Source organism: Rousettus aegyptiacus, unplaced genomic scaffold (genome assembly GCF_014176215.1).
Source record: "Rousettus aegyptiacus isolate mRouAeg1 unplaced genomic scaffold, mRouAeg1.p scaffold_m13_p_15, whole genome shotgun sequence".
Taxonomy (NCBI): Eukaryota; Metazoa; Chordata; class Mammalia; order Chiroptera; family Pteropodidae; genus Rousettus; species Rousettus aegyptiacus.
The window spans coordinates 29,533,366-29,544,315 of record NW_023416290.1 but is presented as its reverse complement, the minus strand read 5'-3'; the positions used below and the strand labels follow the sequence as shown (position 1 = coordinate 29,544,315).

Here is a 10,950-nt window from a genome sequence, read left to right as displayed (position 1 = left end):
TCACAAAACTAAAAAGAAAAAGAAAAAGAAAAACAAACATCCGGCTGGTCCTATGGCTCTCTCCACATCTGTCCCTGTCCTGGCTTAAGGCGTTGAAGCCCCATTCCCTTTCTTTTGGCACCACGAGGCTGCTGACAAGCTTGGAAGCCATAACCTGTAAATCAGTAAATACTTCTGCCAAAGGCGTCATGGAAGAAGGGGACATGGGGTAGGGAAGGAGTGAGAACGTGAGTTTGTTGAGAGGTTCCTATTGGGGATTGAGAATGGGAGGAGGTCAGGAGAAATATGGAAAAGAAGAATCTTTGAGAAATGTAAAGAGGAGCCAAAGTCATATTATGAAGAATGATAGGTGTGAATTATTATGATCCCTAGGAAGAGAGCCCCAAACACCTGATGACTGGGCCATGGAGCTCCCAGTACAGAAGCTCCAGCACATGGAAGGCACCTGACTACAGTGGTGATTTCCTCACCTGGGGCAGGTGATAGAGGTAAAGTGGATGCCAAAGCCGTGTGCTCAGAATGCCAGAAGACACCTGAGCCAGCTCTTCTGCTATTCTGACTCCCTGCTGACAGCCCAGGCTACCTTGAGCCCACCACCCACAGAGGAGGGCCCTCTCCCTCCAGCCATCTCCCCAGAGCCTCCCAAGGAAGAACCTGATCTGCCTGCATGTACTCTGACTCCCAGTTATAAAATGAAGGCTCAAAACACAATCGCAAAAGTTCTGGTATCATTTAACTTACAGATGGTACCCAACTAAGAATGGTTTGACTTAATGATTTTTCAACTTTACAATAGTGCAAAAGTGATACATATTCAATAAAAACTGTACTTCAAATTTTGAATTTAATCTTTTCTCAGGCTACCAATATGCAGTAGAATACTCTCATGATGCTGAGCAGTGGCAGAGAGCCTCAGTGCATAGTCAGGCTCATGATCACGAAAGTAAACAACCAATACTCTACAGCAGTGGTCCCCAACCTTTTTGGCACCAGGGACCGGTGTTCCTATGAGAATCTAAGGCCTGATGATCTGAGGTTGAGCTGAGGCAATGATGCTAGCACTGGGGAGTGCCCGCAAATACAGATGAAGCTTCACTCGCTCACCTGGCGCTCACCTCCTGCTGTGCGACCCAGTTCCTAACAGGCCACAGACCAGTACCAGTCTGCAGCCTGGGGATGGAACCCCTGCTCTACAGTGTATCCATTGTGTTAGATGATTTTGCCCAACCGTAGGCAAATGTAAGTGTTCTGAGTACGTATAAGGTAGGCTAGGCTAAGCTATGATGTTCAGTAGGTTCTGTTAAATGCATTTTCAACTTATGATATTTTCAACTTATAATGGGTTTATTGGGACATAACCCCATCATAAGTTGAGGAGCATCTGTATTATCCTGAGCAAATTACTATATTAACACAAAAGTGCAAGCCATATAATAAGATAATTATCAAAAAAAGATAATTACAGAATTTAATTCCATATATCATGTAATATATGAACTGGATATCTAATTTTTTTTCTTTATAGTGCATTATAAGCAGTGGTTTTACAGGGCTTGAGTGGCACCTTTACCCCTACTCTTTTCCACCTGTGTGCAACTGTTGCTGTTCTTGCCCTACGGTGAGAGCTAGATGCCAGGAGCCAAGAGTTTTGGGTGATGTGATGAATATCTTTCATACCTATCACTGTATCTCTGTCTTGTTTGCTGTAATATCAAAATCTAAGCCTGAGCCTTTGAGTGTTACCACGGGGCCTCTTGTGTTCCTGCCCTCTTAGCAGACCCTGTGCCAGAGGCTCCACACCCATCTTCCAGCCCCACTGTCCAGCCCAGGTGCCCCACTATCACCCTGCACCAGGTCTGTGTTCTAGTCATCCCCAAATGCTGCCTGTCTCCACTTTGCTGCCCCTACTGACTGACAACATCGGCAGCTGCCACCACTGCTTTCCCAGGGTAAGAGCCTTCCCTGTTCTCTCAGGCGGTCTCAGAGATGAGAGGCAGCATCATTTACAGTCAGGGTCATGGACAGGTTTTCAGCCCTGAAAAAGTTTATTGGCCAGTGAGGGAATGTACTGCATCAGGAAGGCATGAGAGGTTCTACAAGGGAATACCAGCGGGTCCAGGGTGAGCAAGGTTGGTCAGTCAATTCATCACCTGCTCTTCTGCTCAACCTCAATGAGCAACATTTAAACACAGAAAGGAACTGTAAACAGATGCTCTGTGTCCAAAGCTCTCTTCGGTGTTTAAGATTGGCCTGCCATGAAGGGACATGTGTTTTTCCCTGGTTACCACTTGTATCTTTTCTGGACAGGAAGAGGCTTTAGGACAGGAGGTTTAGAAGAGGGAGGACAGCATTTTAAAATGAGAGCATCAGAACAGGAGAAGACTTTGGACTAGATCATTAATCCAGACCCTTTGTTTTACAGATGAATTAACAGGCTCAGAATGTCCATGCCTACAGACACACACATATTTGGTGTCAGAACTCCTTTAGATAAGCGGAGTCTTGGAAATTATCAAGTCCAGCCAAGGACAGGTGGGTCCCCAGGAAAGAGTATCTTTGAAGGGCCCTGCCCTTCCTTTTGGCCTAATTCTTCTCCCTCCTGAGAACAGATATAGTCCCTGCTTTCACAGCAAAAGGAAGCTGGCATAGGCCAAGGCTATCAAGTGTGTAACCTGCCCAAGACAGACCTCTCCAGATAGTCCCCTCGGTTCTTCATCCCTCTTTTCACTCTTCCTCCTTCAACCAAGGTAAACTACTCCTGTTCAGTCTATCAGGGCCTCCCCCGCTGAAACCAGCTCCTTCAGCTGAGAAACAACTGATAAATGCTCACCCCCACCCCATAGCAGCTGTTAACAGCTGATAAATGGCTCCTAGTGGTTCTGCACTCTCGTGGATATTTTTTTAACTTAATTTTTTTAAAAGGCAATACATTCGTACTGCTCAAAATTGAAACAATCTATAAATAGTCATTCCTATATCCGTATGCTTTCCATTGAGCCAATTTCCATCCCAACTCTGCAAGTAACCATTTTTATTAGTTTCTTGTGTATATTTTCAGAGTTTCTTTATACTCATCTAAACAGACACAGATATATATTTATAGAGAATTCTTAAGAGTTCTCAGAACCGTAAGCCAAAGGAATCCAACTAACAGTAAAACTTAAGAGACTCTGAAAATATCATCAAGCAACGGGTCTTTCCTAGGGCCCCATTGTCACAGATTTGTAAGCGTCTGCCCTCTTATAGTTGAGTTCCCTACTCTATAGAAAATTGGTTCCAGTGGGACTCTAACGAGATCATCACCCAGAAAGAACCACAACCCACTGCCTCGTTTCCTCAAAAGAAGTCATGGGTTTGGAGAAGCTCTGAGACCCCTCTTTTCATTGGTTGATTCATTTGCTGAACATTCCTATGGACCAGGTACTAAGCCAGACCCTGAGAACAGATATAGTCCCTGCTTTCACAGCAAAAGGAAGCTGGCATAGGCCAAGGCTATCATTTAGACTATTTCCATTGAAGCTGACACCAAATCCAATGAAAATAGGTCTGTGTTTTTAAAAGGAATCGATTGGCTCTTATAACTGAAATATGCAAGGATAGAGTTGACTTTACATACAGCTTGATTCAGAATGTAAATGATGTCACTAGGAGCCATCTCTTGGCTCTGCTCCCACTGGGTTTGCTCAGTTCTCAACAAAATTCAAACAAGTAAATGTGAAGATCGAATTGGCTTTATTTGATGATTCAGGAATTGGGTAGGGTCCCATCTAACAACTAGGAGGGTGTTCTGAGGGGTTGTACAAAATGGAAGGTGTTTATAGGAAGAAGGTGGGGCAAGGGAGCTATTAGCAAAAGAAAAGAAAGGATTCTTTTTAGGCCAGGATAGCTGCTTTTGCAGGGGAAGGGAAGTCAGAACTTTTATCATGCATATTTTCTCTTCTTTCTATAGGGAGTGGTATGAGTAGGAATGAAGAGGGCCCAACTGACAGATTGAATACCTCACTGATGTTGACCAGAAGATTCCAGACTGGTTGGTTAAGGTTTCATTTATGGTGAAGGTCAAAACTGCGGTTAGGTCATGGGCTTTTACACAAATGATGCCATATTGGGTCTGTGGTTTTCCCTTTATCAGTTCCCCCTCCCCTTTTGATCAAACTCTCAGCTTAACTAAGAGATGTGATTAAAAATTAAGGCATTAGCATCACTCAGCTACCACTCTGAAGCTCTTGCTCCTTGGTGTGGCATGACGTTTTTGATTAATCTCTGTGACAGTCACAGGTCATGGTTCTAGATTTATAATCCTTAAGTGGGTCATTCTCTTCATTCCCTTTTGATGTTCCAGTTTTAGGGAAATGATTTGCTTGGCAGTTAGTAACTACAACCATGCATTTAAAGCCTTGAAAGAATATAATGCTAGGGAGATTCTTATAATAACTATATGCATAATAATTCCCAATGTTTTGAGTGCACTTCAGAGCCACAGTCCCCAAAACCCAAACCAATCAAAGATCCCATTGAAAGAGTCACCCTTTGAAGCCAAATGGTTTGTTCAGTAATCTTATGTAACTGAGTTTCAACTTCCCTAAAGATGTTGATCCAGATATAGCAGATGATGTTGGCCACTGCACAGATACCTTCTTATTCAGCTAAAAGATAATCAAGAACTATTTTGTTATCAAGGACAACTTTGACCAGAGAGTCTAAGGATCTTTTCTGGGCAGCTAATGCCTCAGCAACAGAATTCGAAATGTCTCCAGGAGCTAAGGAGAGGTTTTTGTTGTTGTTGTTGTTGTTGTTTTATCATATTCCCATTTGAATCTATTCCTAACCAGTAAAATATGGCCCTGCCAAAGAAAGTAATTCCTGAATCACTTTCTTGAACAGTTAAGGGCAGTTAGAGAATCTAAGCGGTATTGTCCAGCTTTGCACCAGCCATCCAGGCATTCATAGGCACAAGGAGAATGATAACCACCACAAAGATAAATTCTGTCAGGGCACTTTCAAGCCAGTGGTCAGTTAGGTTTTCTCCTAACCTGAGATAAAAAAGTTAAGTTCCAAAGGTTATCTCACCTCACCCCTTAGCAATGGCCTGGAAGATATGAATGACAGCGTTATCTTTCCAGGCCAATGCGAGAGGAAAGGACAGAAAGAAAAGAAAGGGTTTCATGTGTAGCTAAAATAGGAAGTCTTGATTTGGCATCTTGGGCAGAAGTGGTCTACATCAATGTTAGCTGCTACTCTTACTAGTCAATTTGATTTGAATGTCTCTAGCATTTGTACAGTATCACATGTCAGATGGAGCCTTCTTTAGCTGTGAGACATGATTTCAAGGCTCCATGCCTTCTAGTTTTGCAGCAGTGTCAGTGGTCAGGAGTATTTTGTGAAGTCCCTTTCAACAGGGCTTAAGGGCTGTCCTCTGATGACAGTCACAAGGCTTTAGACTATAACCAATAGGATCCCTTGAATTGTGGTCTGAGAAAGTGTCCTTAACCTGTTAATAATAGGCTTGAACATAAGACATTAAAGACTTATAATAACTGGTCATACGAGACTGACACAACAAGGGATCAGCAGAAGGTTATATACCAATAGACACTGGCCTTCCAGTGACTATCTCATGTGGTGTGAAAACACATTTTCTAACAGTTTATTGGCCACTGTGAGGAAACCAGCCTTATGGAAGAAGGCTTGAACTCATCCAGAAAACATACATACAAGAATATATTGATAACTCATACTAAGTGGCAATTGAGTGAAGTCCAACATCTTAATTGCAAGTGTTCAAAGGGAGAAGATCTGAGGCCCCAGGGGATTTAAGTTTTTCTTAAATGCACTGTGATGAGTGAACAATCGCAAAAACCTAAAAAATGGGTTTTGCCAGAGAGCCTTGAAGAACCACACAGCTATCTCGGGTTTCTCATAGCCTCAACTATTTGTTCAATTTATAGCACCGGTTTACCCCCCTTAATTTCTCTGATTTAGGAGCAGACTATTAACAAAGACATCAGGATGGCAAAAAATCTGGCAATGAAGAGTCATATTTTCCCAGAAGCAGAACACACTTCATCCACATGTGCCACAATCTTGATAGATTTTGTTTTTGCTGCCTTGGCATGAGAGGGCATTTTCCTGATCCTCAGGTTCAGTCTTAATGACAGACAATATCTCAGGCCAAGACATATCAGACTTCCATGAATTAAACACAATTTATGGAACACATAACATATCTTGACAAACAAGAAATTTTAATATTTGGACATTTGCCTAAATGGGATCACAGATTATTATGAAATAATACTTAATTATCTATTTGGTCAAAGCGACAATAAAATATTTCAAAGACAAATACAGAAGATTAGTTTTTACTATTCAGAAGGTTCAATTTTCTTAAGTAATCAAAGACCTGATTAAAACAACATAAAATGAAAAATTTTAATAAAGCACAATCTACTTTCTTGGCAGATTACTCAGAAAGAAAAACCTTTCAGAAAATTCAGTTTTGGTTTTACATAAGTACACCATTGATATTATAATAAGCTTGATTTTTAAAACCCTTATAGTAGCAATTCAATTTTTAGGCAGCTTAATTACACAAGGTAAAATTCTCTTTCCCTCTCCTCAACTTTTTTTAATATAATTTGTCCTTCATAACCAGAAGTTCTAGTTTAGACAAAATACTCTCATTTCCCTTAACAAAATGCATATTTGTTCCTCAGACCAGAAACACATCCTACTTTCCTTGCATTTAGTTGCCCCTTTATTATTTCCAGTAGCTTCGATTACATATATTAGAATTTTTAACCTTTAAAAACCTTAATCTCTAGCAAAACTATTAAATAAATCATTATGAACTGTCTTTTAATGTTAGTATTCTGTGGCTTGGAAAATTTATAAATACTTTTTATAATTTCTGGAAACATCCTTTCTTATAGTAAATTTCTCAGACACAAGACATGTTTACTAATATAGGCACAAATTTATCTTTAGCTTTTCTTAAATAGGAAGCCAAAGTAAATAAACTTATGTTCGATAATTAATGTTTCAGTATTTTTTTCTTATTTAGAAATGATCAAGATATTTAATAAATTATCATCATTTAACTTAAGTTAGCAAGACTTAAGTTACCAAAAAGATTCATGTTACCAAAAAGATTTTGGAAACTGATTTGAAAAATACACCAAAGAACTTTGTATCCTACTTATATCTGTTTAATTTACATGCTCTTAACAATTATGTTTAGATTACTTATGAAAATGTCATCATACTGTTGCCTGAACGCTAGGGGCTCTTGGTCTTATTCCACGAGAAAGAATTTAAAAGGCAAGACAAACAGCAAATAGAAATGCACAAAATTTATTAAAACAAAAGTACACACTCAAGGTGTGGGAGTGAGGGTGAACTTGAGAGAGAGGGCATGCGAGAGAGTTGCCCAAGATGGCTGGTTATGAACTTTTTGTTATACCTAGAGTCAGAGCTCCGGAAAACATGGTACTGACGTAACCTTGTTGTCTCCTCCCAGTAGTCAAGGAGCTTGGTTTCGTGCTTTTTCTTTCCTCACATGGTGTTTGGTTTCCTGCTTTTTCTTTCCTCACATGGTATTTCTGGAACTGTCATGGTGTCAGGTGCATGATGAAAGTCATAGTATTTGCAATGTGGATGAGATTATAATGACATTATAATTAGCCAAGGCTCGTGCCTTAGCCAAAGACGGCGTTTAAGCTGAAAAAGACCAGTTTTTGGCTCCCCCCGCCCCTGCTGGGGCTAAGACAGGGACGTCTGAAGAAATGAAAATTTTCGATAGCCATATTCTAGAAGGAGAGGGGATGTCCCTGCACTAGCTCTCCTGCCTTAGTACCAAATGATTTTTTTTTACCAACAAAGTTTTAACATCTCAAGATAACACGAACTCATTTGACTAGAAAACCCAGGCAGAATAAAGTTGTTTATCTGCATTATATTTAATGTTTATAACTCTAAACACATATCTATTTTAATTAATCTGACAAATTTAAACTAGCTTTTATTCACTAAAGATTATCTTAGATCATGTGAACTTGAAAAAATATTTTGATTAGCTTTTATATTTCTGAAATTTAGAATACCCAGTCTTCACAGCATTTGACACTCAACTCAATTAAACAAAGCTCTTTTGGCAATACCACCCATAAGTAGAAACATTCTACATTTACAAGTACCTGTATAAGATACATACAGATTCAGAGACCTTATAGTTACTAATATTTGTAGAAAAGACCCTTAAGATTTTTCATTTGTCCAACTTCTCAATATTTCCTTTTTTCTCCCTTCCTGTGATAAACATTTGTATTTCAAAGAATAGCTCTTAGGTCCTAGAGAAGATGGAGTAAAAAATTTGTATCACAGAAGCACAGAGAAGGTATCCAAAGTTTCACCAGGTTGAAGTTTGGAAGGCATATCTGCAGGACAATTCTGTTTCACCATTTTGATATCTACAAGTATTTTGAGATGAATAGTTGGGTTTTGGGGAATAGCAAAAAGGACTGACATACCCCACCCACTTATTGCGGAATGTTTCTTTCCCTCTGGGCACATTTGGCTTACCCGAGAAGGCCTAAAAAAATTCTGATCAGTCTCTAAATATCAGCCAAATTTCTGATCATAATGTTATTAAATCCTTTCAAATATCCTGTCGGGGTTCAGTCAGAACAAACAGTAAATATTTCTGGCACTATTGAATAGCCCCATTAATATTACTTTCTGCTGACTATTTAAGGGAATAACATAACAGTTTACCAGGAAATCCATCAGAGTTCCATCACCTATGGGAGGGGCTCATATTGGGGGGAAGTGGGGCATTTAAGTTGAAGTTGAATAATTAACGAGGGCTTCTGAGGATACATTTTTTTCTTTCCATTGTCCCAGTTGATCGCAGTTGAGACATCAATTTCTGAGCCAGTGTTTTGATGATGACCCCCTAGAAGGGTGTATTGGGGAAGGCCCAGGTTTGTGTCTCTGACCCTGAAGTTGTCATAGCTATAAAACTATTAGTTTGGCATATTTTGTTTGTAATCTTGCTCCAGGGCCCTTCAAAATGCTCAACTGTAGTCAGGAGTTCAGTCAGGCCTGTGGCCTCCCAGCCTCTGACTTTTAAAAGATCAATTGCTAGTTTGTGAGTCCTTTCTAATTGAGGATTTCAAATTTCATCCTCAAGGTTTTGCCAAGAAACTTTCTGCATCTATTTTTGAGCTTCCTCAGGTCCTACCAAAATGTACACAAGCTGATAAGACCCAGGGGTCTTAGGCCCCAATAATAACTCTGAATTCTTTAAAAACAAAAACAAAAAACTTTGAGGGTTCCTCACTAGGTTTAGGAAATTCCTTAACTATGATCCTTGGTAATCTAGGGTAGTTTTAAGTGGTAATTAATAGTCTCTTCAGAGTGGAAAAGCAGTTCATACAGAGGATTACTAGAATAAGTGCTTAAAGGATAGAAGAAAGCAATAGGAGTCACATCAGTCAGTCTTTTGTTTTAGGTACCTTTTATCTCTAATTTTTCATTAGCCTTTTGTCAATGAATCTTTCAATGAAGCTACTTTGGAATTTTAAAAACTTTTGTAAGCATCCGCATGCCAGTTTAAGTATCTCATTCTGTTGCACAATTTGGGAACCCTTACTTTCAAATGCACTTTTTAAATGATTTTGTCTAACTTGGACACTCTTCACAATGATCATTGCAACTCTAGGCTGTCTCCAGCAAAATTTTGCCTCCTTTGCTAATAGCTATAGCTTCAAATATCTACAGTTCTTAAACAAACAAAATAAGCAGATCTACCAAAAGGTGGCATGCTCAATTCTTTGAATATAAAGGATCTTATTTCTTGATATTCATCTGAGACCTCCCACTAAACCCAGTCCAGTCCTGGCCAGTAACCACAAGCAATTCCCATAGAAATTTGGTTTGGGGAAAGGATGGAACCAGCAAACCCAAAGAATGAGGACCACTCACTGATTCCAAACAAAATGGAGAACTGTAGCTGCCACCAGCAGGTCCTAATGTGGAATCTGGGAGCTGATTCAAAACAAGTGGGGAATTGTAGACAACTTTCCTCTCCTCTCAATGTAGAATGCAGGGACAGAGTTAAGGGCTGGAGTTTTTCATGGGGGGTTGGGGGAAATTGCGGTCTTAAAGACTAGAGGCTTGGCTCTGGGTATAACTATCTGCCTGCTCAAACTGACTTGCCCTGTAATGGAAAGCCATTTAGTTAGATCAGGAGCTTGAACACAAAGAGAGCAGAATTGAAACAGGGAGAGAGATTTACCAACAGCTCTCAGAAATAATGAGGAAGACAGTGAGCTCAAAATTAAGTTTGTGGGAGCCACGCCTGTGTTTCTCATTGTTCCTGAATGCCGTCAGAAGTTCATTTTGGTCCCGACACTATCGTGAAATCTGTTTAAAAAAAATTCAACCAAGTAAATGTGAAGATCTAATGGCTTTATGAAGTGATTCATGAATTGGACGGCATCCTATCTAAGAACCAGAAGGGCGCTACAAGGGGTTGTATAAAATGGAATGTTTTTATAGGAAGAAGGTTAGAGCGATGGAATTATTAGCAAAAGAAAAGAGAGGATTATTTTTAGGCCAGGACAGTTTTATCCTGCAGATTGTCTCTCTTCCTTTGGGATGAATGACAAAGGCTCATGTGACAGATTAAAACACCTCATTGGTGTTGACCAGAAAACTCCAGACTGGTTGGTTAACATTACATTTCCAGAGAAGGTCAACACTGCCATTAGGACATGAACTTTAGCACAAATGACTCCATATTGGGCTTGTGATTTTCTCTTTAACACTACAAATGGTGGCTCAGGCAAATCTCAGGCTCATATCATCATCACCACCTTAGGTCAATGAAAGTGAGTCAGTGATCTCAAAAACTCAAACACATTCCTAGGGATTGAGTGTCTATGGCCC

The 10,950-nt window shown here is 39.9% G+C and overlaps 1 long non-coding RNA gene across 1 annotated transcript; it reads left to right on the top strand.

Annotated features, from left to right (window-relative positions):
* The first annotated feature begins 1,307 nt into the window (after positions 1–1,307).
* LOC107500324 lies at positions 1,308–6,937 on the top strand. The gene is made up of 3 exons (XR_001594507.2): positions 1,308–1,949; positions 2,423–2,532; positions 3,950–6,937. It is a non-coding gene; the product is annotated as an uncharacterized LOC107500324 (long non-coding RNA).
* Positions 6,938–10,950: the final 4,013 nt, after the last annotated feature.